The sequence below is a fragment of the Helianthus annuus genome, chromosome 14 (genome assembly GCF_002127325.2).
Source record: "Helianthus annuus cultivar XRQ/B chromosome 14, HanXRQr2.0-SUNRISE, whole genome shotgun sequence".
NCBI lineage: Eukaryota > Viridiplantae > Streptophyta > Magnoliopsida > Asterales > Asteraceae > Helianthus > Helianthus annuus.
The window spans coordinates 60,867,704-60,881,887 of record NC_035446.2 but is presented as its reverse complement, the minus strand read 5'-3'; positions in this window follow the sequence as shown (position 1 = coordinate 60,881,887).

The window sequence follows — 14,184 nt, the reverse complement described above, 5'->3', positions numbered from 1 at the left end:
TTTTCGATAGCATGCCGCACCCTCCCAGGGTGAGACTTTCAATCATGACACGTTCGCCTACAACGAACTCCCAGTGTTTCCTAAGCTTATCAGCTTTCCTGACAGTCACGCGTTGCCGTCAAACAATTTCCGATCTAAGCAATCTTCAAGAGTTTCGAGTACAAGTCCCGGACCCGTGATTAGGTTGTCATCCACCTCAGTCCAACAAGGAGGTTGGCATTATCATCCATGCAGTGCCTTAAACATAGCTATGTGTGCACTAAAACGGTAACGGATGCAGTAGAACGCACCCCAAAGATACATGTCCTTCCAAGTTTTTACTAAAGTCAATTACGCACATGCTCGCAGCGTGTCTTCGTGTGTCAGGATGGTTCGTTGCTCTGTCCGGTTGTCCTACAGTGATAAGTAATGCTCATGTCTAGACGTGAGCCAAGGGTGTTGTGTATTACCTGACCTAAATCAGGTGTAGATCAAAATCAAAGGTATCAGAAGTTGGCACCTCATGCCTAAAAACCGCCTCTCTCAAAGGAATATTCATAAGTTGTGAAGGCGCGTCAGTTTCCTTGATTGTAAGAAAGTGTGCTGGTTACGTGAGACAAATAACGATCGCCCAGGTGATATTGTTTCCGTTTTGGGTTTCAAGTAGGATAGTGACAAAATCCATGGTAGCCTGTTCCCATTTCCATATGGGTGTTTCCGGTTGCTGGCACAAAGAAGAGGGTTTTTGATATTCCACCTTGACTTTCGCATAGGTCAAATATCGTTCGCGTACTCGATTGTGTGGGCCTTCATGCCCGGTCGCCAGTACAAGACTGATAAATCCTAATATCTCCTATCAAAACCCAGACGACTAGAACATCAAGGCCAGTGTGCTTTGCTCAACATAAGTTCCCTACGGTTGCCGTATAGTGGAATCCATATTCGTTCCATGAAGTAGCAAATATCGTCCAGCTTGCCAAAAGTTGCTCCTCCACGCCCCGCATGGACCCAACATGAAAATTCTCTTCCTTTAGTGCTTCAGTTTGAACAGGGCGAATCTGATTGGGTAGGCTAGAGTCGATGGTGAACTGCATGCTCATACGTGTTTAGGTTCCATAGTCGTAATCACTCGAGAGTTCCATCCAGTGATGCCCTCACATGTTTAGCTCTTTCGAAACAAGGGTACACGGGAGGCCCTTGTGATCGCTCTAAGTAGTGCATTTGGTACCGCCCAAGTAATGCCTCCAACTTAAATCCAAAGACCACGGGTTCCACCACAGGTTGTGACTCATGCAATTCTCCTTCGTAAATCCACTACGTGCGTCATCATCCTCTCGTGTTGCCTCAGCATGCAACTGGGTATCCGATTCGCACCATCATGGTATACCGCTAGATCACTCATACCCTCGGGTAAAGCCGATGCTCAGTGCATTGTAGAGTCGGGTTTCAAAAGCTGAAAAGACGTTCTCCTGTGTTGTCTCCCACGAATACACAGCACCCTGCTGTGCTAAAGAGATTAAAGCTGCGCAATCCTCGAAAATCCCCCGTCGAATCTGCGATAGTTTCTTGCGAAACCAAGAAATTGCTTTATCCCCAAAGGACTCTTAGGTGTCGATCAACTTCTAATGAAATGGATCTTAGCGAGATTCACGTGTATTTCCACTTCGTTGATTACGTGACCAAAAAATGTACTTCTTGAATCCAGTAGTCACATTAAACAAGACTTCGCGCGGAGTGGCTCCTCTCTTAGGAGCTCTAAAATAAGATACATATGCCATCCATGTTGTTCCTTTCTCCTGGAAACGATTCAAAACGTCATCAAAATACGGTCGATTCATGTGATCCGTAAAGCTGCTGGTGTGTTGATTAACCTAAAGGTCATGGGATACAAAGTCGTAATGGCCGCACTGCGTTTGATATACTATTTTAGGAGCATTCTCCCCTTGAACTTTCTTCTGATGATAGCTTGTTCGTTAATCAATCCCCGAATGGGAGCTTGACCCTCGCAACTGGTCGACGGATTGTCAATACCTGGTCGTGGCAAACGGTTCTCGACTGTCGCCTTGTTTAATTCTCGATAATCAGTACACATACGAAAAGGCTTATCTTCACAGATATAACTAGGGCTCCCCAAAGCGAAAAGCTAGGCCTGACAAGACTCCTGTTCAACAGTTCGTGTAGTTGATTAGACAGCTCTTGCAACCTTCCTGGTACAAGACGGTAAAGAGTACGAGGAATTAAGGCTGCCTCTGGTGCGAGATCAACTGAGGTTCTATCTAACAGTTGTGGAAGTAAATCTGAAAGTTCTTCGAGTACCTCATCGGAAGAAATCACAAACCATTGATGAATCCTCGATCCTCTTCTCTTTAGCCTTATTATCAGTGACGAGTGCTAACATAGTGGGGTAATCCCTCCGTAGACACTTCTGTGCTTTCATAGCTGAAATGATGCTAACCCTTGCGCCACTCAGACGCTTTAGAACAGATAACGATCCTTCACTAAGGAGAGGGATACGTAAAATTTTCTCCTCACAGGGTATATCTGCGCGATATCTGGATAACCAATCCACACTAACTATCGCATCAGACTATCAAGAATTACAGAAAGAAAGTCGATGTCTAACACTTATCCCACAAAGTCGAGTTTGCATCCCAACAAACATAGGAGGTTTCCATTGACTTGCCATCAGTCGGTTCCATGACAGGTTTGGTTTCCAGAAGCATCAGGGTTAAACAGAACAAAGACGAAACGATTGGTCACCCAAAAACGTACAAGCTACCATGTTGCTTACGCCAATCCTAAATGCCCTTCCATGAGCCCCATTTCCAGTGTTTGTTGTTTTTGTTACGAGAATTTGCAATACTGCCGTCGTTTCTCTGGGTTGTTGTCGTCTTGATTCAACAACGGCCAATCCATGTCGTAGACACTTTCATTTCCATACTGAAAGTTATGATTTGCGAGTACCTTGTTGTCGACGTGACTGTTGCCTCTAATGTCATTGCTTGTGCCGGAGCCCTACGATCTCTCACTAACAGGGTCCATCTTTTCACCTTCCGTGCCATATCCTGGGGCACTACTCATTGTGCTGGCAGTTACATAGTCCACACTATAGTCAATCGTCATTGCTTATGCCCCAATTGATTCGTAAGAGTTGACTCCCATAAGTCGCTGGCTAGGGTTAAGGATTCGATTGTAGTCAATTCGCTGGTGTCCGTTGCCGGTAATCAGGGTCGTCCAAATGCTGAAGTCGGCAAAGTACTACGCTCATCCTCTTATCCACCAATCACGCAAGTTGATTGAGTAATGCACGGTATGTTGCGAGAGTCTTGCAGAAGTGTCACACCCCGACCACGTAAAACATCAAATCGTGGTAGAAACGTCGGGGAGTGTTGTAACAGACTTTATTGTTCCACAACCATGGTAATTAAAATGCTATTTTATTCATCACCCAAGGGTGGAATACATTGTTTCAAAACAAGAACCAACAAGTCACATTCTCTTAAAATAAAAGAAACAAAAGTACATCACGATATTAAACTAAGTCTATCTTCATTTTAAGTCTCTAAGGCACAGGTCCTCCCTAGTATGTCATGATCGTCCTAAGCAACAGCACCTGAAAACACATGTGAAAATAGGTACGTCAGCATAAAAATGCCTGTGAGATACATAGGTTTTGTGAAAATAGGATTCATGACTTGAGTTTAAAGAAAATGTTTAATAAAAATCAGTCATGAACCTTGTTAAGTATTTTCTTTTATAAATCATTTAAAAAACGATAGCAAAATCAGATGATAAGAATTTGTAAAAGAATAACGTATGGTTAAAAAGAGTAACCAAGTAAAAAGAGTTTGTATAAACCAAGTTATTTGTAAAACAATGTTTAAGTGAAAATGTGTTGTAAAAGTAACATGTCTAAACTGAATGGCATAAGTAATGCTACGATATGTAATATCATACAAGCACTTATATATAGGAAGTACCAGCGGCGTATCCACCATGCTTGTATTATATTACACACGTCTCGTTATTCAAGTCACCCAAACAAACCACCAATGTATAATGTTCATGTTTAAACCAATAGTCAAAAGTCATAGTATAACCCAAATTAAGTGTAAGTCATGTAATGTATAAACAAAAGTTATGTATGGTAAGTAAAAAAAAGAGACTACTTAAACCATAAGTAAAAATGAACAAAACAAGTATTTGAAATAAATCAAAAGTTATGTTTTGTAAAATGAATGCATGTTTTATTGATACAAACACATATGTAGTAAGTTAATGCATACATCCAAGCCTTGAGACAGCAGGATAACTTTAGAGCAAAGGTTATCAAAGTAAAATGTTTTCGGATTCAGTCATTCCTTACACCCAAACAAACCTAGGATGTCAGGAACGGGATTTGTCAAGTCCTATGGTACCACTACTTACTACCGAGCGGCATGATCGGTGTTAATGAATGTAATAAAGAACCGTTAAACAAACCAAGTGTTATACCAAATGTAAACAAGTTATGTGAAAACAATGTACTAAGTATGCAAAGTAAACATACAAAGTAGAAAAGTCATGTAAATCAATGTGCTAGCATGTTAAATGAACATACATAGCAAAAGAAATGTAATGTAAAACAATGTGCTAGCATGTCAAGTAAACACACGCAGCAAAACATAATGAAATCATGTACTATAAGTATACTAATGAACATAGCAAGCATAAGTTGTGAAAACATGGAAAGCATGAAAGTAACAAGTAGGCACATGTGTTTCTCCCCAAAATGTTTGAAAAACAATAAAAGAGGGGACTATGTACTCACTTGAGATTGCTCAATAGACTTTAGATATCCACCAAGCAAAGCTAGAAGATCACGGATTCAAACGGCACCTAATATAGGTATCTACATTAATAAACGGACCTTTCGGAGGATCGGGTAGTACGAGGGTTTGTAAACCAAATAAGTGTGGGAACTTATGTAATATGGTTTGACAAAGCCTGCATACTAAAACGAAACCTATCCTAAGTGCTTTTGACCAATTACGACCCGTTTAGGTAGCTTATGCTACTTTAACGTGTCGTCCGCGTAAAACGCGTTCGGAATGCCTAACTAGTCCTATGACAAGCAAGACATGCCTTAACATGTTTAATATTGTTGCCAAATCAGTTTATATGTCAAAAGTTATGTTACATAGGCTTAAAATGAATTTTGGCGCAAAAGGGTATTTTGGTAATTTTCCTAAGGCATAAGAACTACTTATCATACAACTACTTAAACGATGTGACCATAAGGTATAACCTCAGAAGGTTATTCCCTACACAACTATGGTCACCTAAAATATTTGGTCGGATCCTAATGATCGACCAAATGGGTCGGGTTCAAAAGTATAAGCGATTGATTAGATCGCTTACCTTTACGACCCTAGACAAGCACAATTCTAAAAAGCGACGAGCTAAACATGCTAGAACATGTTTAGTTAAGTTAGGAAACAGGTTTGGTATTAAAACAAACGGTTTTAATACCCTAGAGTAGTTTGGTTACAAAACACGCGAGAAAACGCATTTTGGCCGAAACCACGACTCGTCACTGAGCCTAGATAACGTGGTAATCAGTAGGTATAGTCACTAGGGACTATAACCATCGTGATTACGCTCACGTTATGAAGTTCAAACGAACTTCGCGTTGACCATAAACTGGTCAATGAAGGAAGTCAAACGCAGTTTGACTTTAATGCTAAAACGAACGAAAAACGCGAAAGAATACTTACAGAAGGTCCCCGCAAGATTGATATTCCAAGTATTTCTCAGGTATGAAGTGTTCTACACTTCAACTTAGAGAAAATCTTAGAATTCAAGTGGGGAAAGAATGAAATAGGTGGGGGTATTTATAGATTTCCTTGAACCGTTAAGATCGTTTCTCGTAAACCGAGCTTTAATCTCAACCATCCAAGTGGGCACACTGATTTGGTAAACTAGGGGCACTCAAAACCAGCCCATAGAAACCTTGAAACCATTTGCAAAACCATGGGAGCAGCTGGGTTTTAATAAAATGAAGTTTTCTGACCTGGGAGTGGCTTACGGACCGTAAGCAACTCCATACGGCCCGTAAGAACCCTATTTGCTGGCAGTAACTTTTAGCAATTGGCAGAACAGGCCCCTGCACTTCCAAACTTGGTTTTTGATGCGTTTTGACACGTGTAAGCCCCGTTAACCTCATTTTAAGGCTCAAATATGAAGTTAAAGTATAGGGAACTTAAAATGGGCTCAAAAATATGTCGGATGTCGGTTCATTTGGCCGTACGATTGCGTTGTTCGGTTAATTATGACGAAAGTCGTAACGGACGCAAAAACGGTCCAAATTGCGCGAGGAATGGATTTTTGACAAGCCAATCACTAAAACATAATATTTTAATGATTATATAAATTTTTGGATGTCCAGATGTATTCAGAACTTAAGTTATGCGCGAAAATGCAAACTTATGCACTTTTTGACACTTTTAGTCCCTGAATGGGCATAAAGCACACCGAACCCCTCAAAGCCTATTTCTAAGCTATGTAAAGGATATTTAGGGTGTGTTTAACTTATGACCATGTTCCGGAATGTTGTTACAGTTCAAATTGGCATACTTTTGCAGTTTGTCAATTTTAGTCCCTGTAAGCGAATAAACTTGATTTTGCTTTACCAAAGCCTTCAAAACTTATTTCTAAGTTATGTAGAGGTTATTTAAGGTATGTTAAGCATAAAATGATGTTATGGAGTATTTTTCGCATTAAACTGAGTACGTTTACGCACCAGTTTGCATATAATTCTCCAGAAAGCGATATAGAGTTTGAAATTGGATAAAAGTCAAAACATGGAAAACATCAAACAAAAACAAACAAACATTGGGATCAAACAACTTTATTTCATTGATAACTGAATTGTTCACAATGATTATAAGCACAAATGTCACAGTCTCCCCTACTTGCGGAAATTTCGTCCCGAAATTTGTTTAGAGGAAACTCGTGGGAAAAGATGCGGATACTTCGCCTTCATTTGATCTTCATGTTCCCAAGTAAACTCAGGTCCACGTTTAGATTCCCAGCGAACTTTAACCAAAGGAATGCGATTACGTTTAAGCCATTTGACTTCATGATCCATAATTTCCACAGGTTTCTCAATAAAATGCAGTGTTTTATCAACACGGATTTCGTCAAGCGGTATGTGGAGGTTCTCATCAGCTAAGCACTTCTTGAGATTGGATATGTGGAAGGTTGGATGAACATTACCAAGTTCAGGAGGCAATTCAAGTCTGTAGGCCACCTTGCCGATTCTTTCGACGATCTTGAATGGTCCAACATATCTAGGTGCAAGTTTTCCTTTCTTTCCAAATCTGATCACACCTTTCCAAGGTGAGACCTTAAGTAATATACGATCACTGACTTGAAATTCCAAGGGCTTGCGTCGTTGGTCCGCGTAACTCTTTTGACGGCTTCGAGCTGTCTATAGGTTATCACGAACTTTCGTAACCTTGTCAGTTGTCTCTAGAATGAGGTCAGGTCCAGTAAGCTGAGCCTCACCTATTTCATTCCAGCAGACTGGTGAACGACATTTTTGACTATAGAGAGCCTCGAAAGGAGCCATGTTAATGCTGGAGTGATAACTGTTGTTGTAGGAGAATTCAATCAAGGGAAGATGTGAATCCCAACTACCACCAAAGTCGATCACACAAGCTCTAAGCATATCCTCCAAAGTCTGGATTGTTCTTTCAGTTTGGCCATCTGTTTGTGGATGATATGCTGTGCTCAAATTGAGTTGGGTCCCCATAACAGATTGCATGGTTCTCCAAAAACGAGAAGAGAACCGAGCATCTCTGTCAGAAATAATGTTCAAGGGAACACCATGTCGAGATACAATTTCATCCACATAGATTTTAGCCAGCCTTTCAGCAGAAAAATCCTCACGGATTGGCAAGAAATGCGCTGATTTAGTAAGACGATCAACAATTACCCAGATGGCATCATGACCTTTCTTAGTGCGCGGAAGTTTAGTAATGAGATCCATAGCGATGTTTTCCCATTTCCAAACTGGAATCTCTGGTTGCTCCAAAAGACCAGAAGGATGTTGGTGTTCAGCCTTAACCTTAAGACAAGTAAGGCACTTTGAAACGTACAAGGCAATGTCTTTCTTCATACCAGACCACCAATACCGAGTACGAAGATCCTTATACGTCTTGTCTGAACCAGGATGAATAGAATAACGAGACTTATGGGCTTCATCCATAAGCAAGGTGCGAAGATCATCTTGGCTTGGGACCCACAAACGGTCCATGAAATAATACGATCCATCTTCCTTCAGAACAAGATCAGGTTTAATGTGATAGGGTAATTCCTTACCCATCAAGTCTTGTGAAACACAAGAATATTGAGCCTGAGTAATACGTGCTTGGATATTAGATCGAGCTTAAATAGCAGATTGAACATGAACACCATGAAGCTTAGTACGTTCCTTACGACTCAATGCGTCAGCCACAACATTCGCTTTACCAGGATGGTAGCGAATTTCGCAATCATAGTCGTTTAGGAGTTCGACCCAACGTCTTTGCCTCATGTTGAGTTCTTTCTGATTGAAGATATGCTGAAGACTCTTGTGGTCAGAGAAAACCACACATTTTGTGCCATACAAATAGTGTCTCCAGATTTTGAGAGCGAAAACAACTGCACCTAACTCAAGATCATGAGTGGTGTAGTTTTTCTCATGCACCTTCAATTTCCTTGATGCGTAGGCTATGACTTTGTTCCTTTGCATCAGAACACAGCCAAGACCCAATTTCGATGCGTCACAATAAACAACGAAATCATCATTGCCTTCAGGCAAAGTTAGAATAGGTGCGTCACAAAGCTTCTACTTCAAGGTCTGAAATGCTTCTTCTTGCTTAGAACCCCATTCAAAGGGTTTGTTCTTCTGCGTTAGAGCAGTTAGAAGAACTGCAATCTTCGAGAAGTTCTCAATGAAGCGGCGGTAATAACCCGCAAGACCAAGAAAGGAACGAACCTCAGTAGGGGTAGTAGGCGTATCCCAATCCTTAATCGCACTGCTCTTGGAGGGATCTACATGAATACCTTGTTCGTTGACAATATGTCCCAAAAATTGAACTTCCTTAAGCCAAAATTCGCACTTGGAGAATTTGGCAAAAAGTTGTTCTTTCTTCAGGAGTTCCAGAGTAAGACGAAGATGTTGCTCATGATCAGCTTGCGTCTTAGAGTAAATCAAGATGTCATCAATAAAGACGATGATGAACTTATCCAAATAAGGCTTGCAAACCCTATTCATCAAGTCCATAAAAACAGCAGGAGCATTGGTCAAACCAAATGGCATGTCTGTGAACTCATAATGCCCATAACGAGTGCGGAATGCTGTCTTGGGAATATCCTCTTCAATGCGAGGTAGGGGATATCGATTCTTGATGGTAAGCTTGTTCAGCTCACGATAATCGATACACATTCTGAAGGATCCATCATTCTTCTTGACAAAAAGAACGGGAGCACCCCAAGGTGAAAAGCTAGGACGGATAAAACCTTTGTCAGAAAGCTCTTGAAGCTGTTTAGACAACTCTTGCATCTCAGACGGTGCAAGACGATATGGAGCTCTTGCAATAGGATTTGCACCAGGTACGAGATCAATACGGAACTCGACTTGGCGTGCTGGAGGTAGACCAGGTAACTCTTTAGGAAACAGCTCCGGATAATCCCGAACAACAGGGATATCTTGAATAGACTTACCTTGGCCCTTATCTGCTGTAACATGTGCCAAGAAGGCCACATAGTTCTTTCACAAATACTTCCGAGCTTGAAAACAAGACATAAGCTTGAGGCTACTAGCAGGTTTCTCACCACGAACCTGTAGAATCTCACCAGACGAAAGCGGCGCACGAACAATCTTCTCAAAACAAACTACCTCTGCGCAATGCTTGGCTAACCAATCCATACCCACAATAATGTCGAAGCTTCCAAGTTGCATAGGCGTGAGGTCAATAGGAAAGAGATGGTTGTTAAGGTTCAATTGGCAGTTGCAAAGAACAGAATCAAGAACAACGGGTTCACCATTCGCAACCTCGACTGTCAAAGGCTTACCTAGTTTCGTTCTAGACACGCGAAGCAAGGGCTCAAAAGATAACGACACAATACTCTTATCGGCCCCTGAATCAAAAATAACAGACGCAGGTTGATTATTAACAAAGAACGTACCATTCACCACATCATTGTCTGCTTGCGCCTCTTGTGCATTCATGTTGAAAGCTCGCCCTCGAGCCTGAGCCTGAACCAGGTTCGTATTCACTAATCTTGGACATTGGTTACGGTAGTGGGTCAGATCCCCACAGTTATAACAAGAACCTGGTGGGTAGTGAGGTCGTGCAGCTTGACCTTGTTGCTGAGCAAGAGGCTGAGCAACTTGTTGAGCCGGGTTCTAAGCTGCCCGATTCTGATTGACAGGAATGCGGCATATAGCAGCAAGATGACCAGGTCTTCCACAGTTAGTGCATCGACGACATTGGTGATGTGGTTGATGATGACCGTTACACTTATTGCACAAAGGTGCATTGCCAAAGTATGGTTTTTTGGCAAGCGGTTGCACAGGCTGATTTGTCTATGCAGTAACGGCAAAATTTTGGGAAGCCTTCCGCTTCCTAGACCCCTTTGAGGAACCCGCATCCTTACCTTGCTTGTTTTTACCTTTCTTGCTATCCTTCTTGTCAGACTCTTCCTTCTTACCCTTCTTGTCACCCTTCCTGTGCAACTTACCCTTTCGAATCTACGATTCAGTCAACGTTGCAGATAACTCGATTGCCTGACGGACAGTGGTAGGATTACTACCAGTAACTATGTCTTGCACAGAGTCAGGTAGACCATCGATGTACCTCTCGATAGCCTTGTCGAGTGGGGTAACCATTGTCGGGCAAAGTAAGCTTAACTCTTCATACCTGTCTGTATACGCCCGGTGCTCACCACTTTCCTGCTTCAGATCATCAAATTCCCTCTCCAATTTTCGCAGCTCATGACGAGGACAAAACTCCCTCATCATAAGAGTTCTCAGTTCAGCACATGTTTGTGCAAGAGCAACTTCTGCACCACGGTCTCTCATAATCCCGTTCCACCATGTCAAAGCCCTCTTCTGAAATACGCTAGAAACGAAATTGACCTTCCGGTTCTCAGGACACAGAACATGACGAAATGTACTCTCAATGCGCTCGAAAAATTGAAGAAGCCCAGTTGCCCCTTCGGTACCACTGAACTTGAGTGGTTTAGCCGAATTGAAGCTCTTGAAGTTACAAGGAGCATTCTGATTATTGTTGGCTTGGTTCACCTGAGCGATAATGTTTGGGAGTGCGGCAGCCATGTGCTGTGCCAGAATATCTGCCATTTCGGCATTAGATAACGGGTTTTCACGTCGAGGAGGCATGCTAAAGAGAGGAAACAAAATCAATAAATGCAAGGATGGTGGTCATTCGTCCGTATAACAAAGCAAACAAATGACACACAGTGACTAATCAAAGTAAATGGGTCCATAAATAATGCTTAACGAAGACATGCTCGCCTATAAGTGAACACTCACCCCAAGAGTTCCCAGGTAAGAGTGACTGGTCCGATTATGTGGATTTGTACGAACACTCTAGCCTTAGACAGAAAACCCAGGGTACAGGCATTCACCCTTCCAGTTTGCACGTGTTCACACTATTTAGAACCAAAAACTTTGACGAGATTTTGAAAACTTGGAAGGCACAAGGACAAAAGAATCATTCAAAAACAAATGATAAAATTTCAAAATCAATTTGAAAAATCAAAAGGGGGTTCAAAAACATATAATAAATCATTTAAAAACAGAAGTTTGTTTTTCAAAAATCGTTTCAGAAAATTGGGTTCTTGTTTTGGTGATCACCTAAGGATAGGTGAAGTGCATGTTTTAAGATCTAAACACAAGACAACTCGTGTTGGCGTCCTAGAAAGGTTATAGTCTAGGTCAAAGCATTACTAATAACCTAATTCCCTATAACCATTGGCTCTGATACCAACTCTTCTGTCACACCCCGACCACGTAAAACATCAAATCGTGGTGGAAACGTCGGGGAGTGTTGTAACAGACTTTATTGTTCCACAACCATGGTAATTAAAATGCTATTTTATTCATCACCCAAGGGTGGAATACATTGTTTCAAAACAAGAACCAACAAGTCACATTGTCTTAAAATAAAAGAAACAAAAGTACATCACGATATTAAACTAAGTCTGTCTTCATTTTAAGTCTCTAAGGCACAGGTCCTCCCTCGTATGTCATGATCATCCTAAGATACAGCACCTGAAAACACATGTGAAAATAGGTACGTCAGCATAAAAATGCCTGTGAGATACATAGGTTTTGTGAAAATAGGATTCATGACTTGAGTTTAAAGAAAATGTTTAATAAAAATCAGTCATGAACCTTGTTAAGTATTTTCTTTTATAAATCATTTGAAAAACGTTAGCAAAATCAGATGATAAGTATTTGTAAAAGAATAACGTATGGTTAAAAAGAGTAACCAAGTAAAAAGAGTTTGTATAAACCAAGTTATTTGTAAAACAATGTTTAAGTGAAAATGTGTTGTAAAAGTAACATGTCTAAACTGAATGGCATAAATAACGCTACGATATGTAATATCATACAAGCACTTATATATAGGAAGTACCAGCGGCGTATCCACCATGCTTGTATTATATTACACGCGTCTCATTATTCAAGTCACCCAAACAAACCACCAATGTATAATGTTCATGTTTAAACCAATAGTCAAAAGTCATAGTATAACCCAAGTTAAGTGTAAGTCATGTAATGCATAAACAAAAGTTATGTATGGTAAGTAAAAAAAAGAGACTACTTAAACCATAAGTAAAAATGAACAAAACAAGTATTTGAAATAAATCAAAAGTTATGTTTTGTAAAATGAATGCATGTTTTATTGATACAAACACATATGTAGTAAGTTAACGCATACATCCAAGCCTTGAGACAGCAGGAAAACCTTAGAGCAAAGGTTATCAAAGTAAAATGTTTTCGGATTTAGTCATTCCTTACACCCAAACAAACCTAGGATGTCAGGAACGGGATTTGTCAAGTCCTATGGTACCACTACTTACTACCGAGCGGCATGATCGGTGTTAATGAATGTAATAAAGAACCGTTAAACAAACCAAGTGTTATACCAAATGTAAACAAGTTATGTGAAAACAATGTACTAAGTATGCAAAGTAAACATACAAAGTAGAAAAGTCATGTAAATCAATGTGCTAGCATGTTAAATGAACATACATAGCAAAAGAAATGTAATGTAAAACAATGTGCTAGCATGTCAAGTAAACACACGCAGCAAAACAAAATGAAATCATGTACTATAAGTATACTAATGAACATAGCAAGCATAAGTTGTGAAAACATGGAAATCATGAAAGTAACAAGTAGGCACATGTGTTTCTCCCCAAAATGTTTGAAAAACAATAAAAGAGGGGACTATGTACTCACTTGAGATTGCTCAATAGACTTTAGATATCCACCAAGCAAAGCTAGAAGATCACAGATTCAAACGAAACCTAATATAGGTATCTACATTAATAAACGGACCTTTCGAAGGATCGGGTAGTACGAGGGTTTGTAAACCAAATAAGTGTGGGAACTTATGTAATATGGTTTGACAAAACCTACATACTAAAACGAAACCTATCCTAAGTGCTTTTGACCCATTACGACCCGTTTAGGTAGCTTATGCTACTTTAACGTGTCGTCCGCGTAAAACGCGTTCGGAATGCCTAACTAGTCCTATGACAAGCAAGATATGCCTTAACTTGTTTAATATTGTTGCCAAATCAGTTTATATGTCAAAAGTTATGTTACATAGGCTTAAAATGAATTTTGGCGCAAAAAGGGTATTTTGGTAATTTTCCAAAGGCATAAGAACTACTTATCATACAACTACTTAAACGATGTGACCATAAGGTATAACCTCGGAAGGTTATTCCCTACACAACTATGGTCACCTAAAATATTTGGTCGGATCCTAATGATCGACCAAATGGGTCGGGTTCGAAAGTATAAGCGATTGATTAGATCGCTTACCTTTACGACCCTAGACAAGCACAATTCTAAAAAGCGACGAGCTAAACATGCTAGAACATGTTTAGTTAAGTTAGAAAACAGGTTTGGTATTAAAA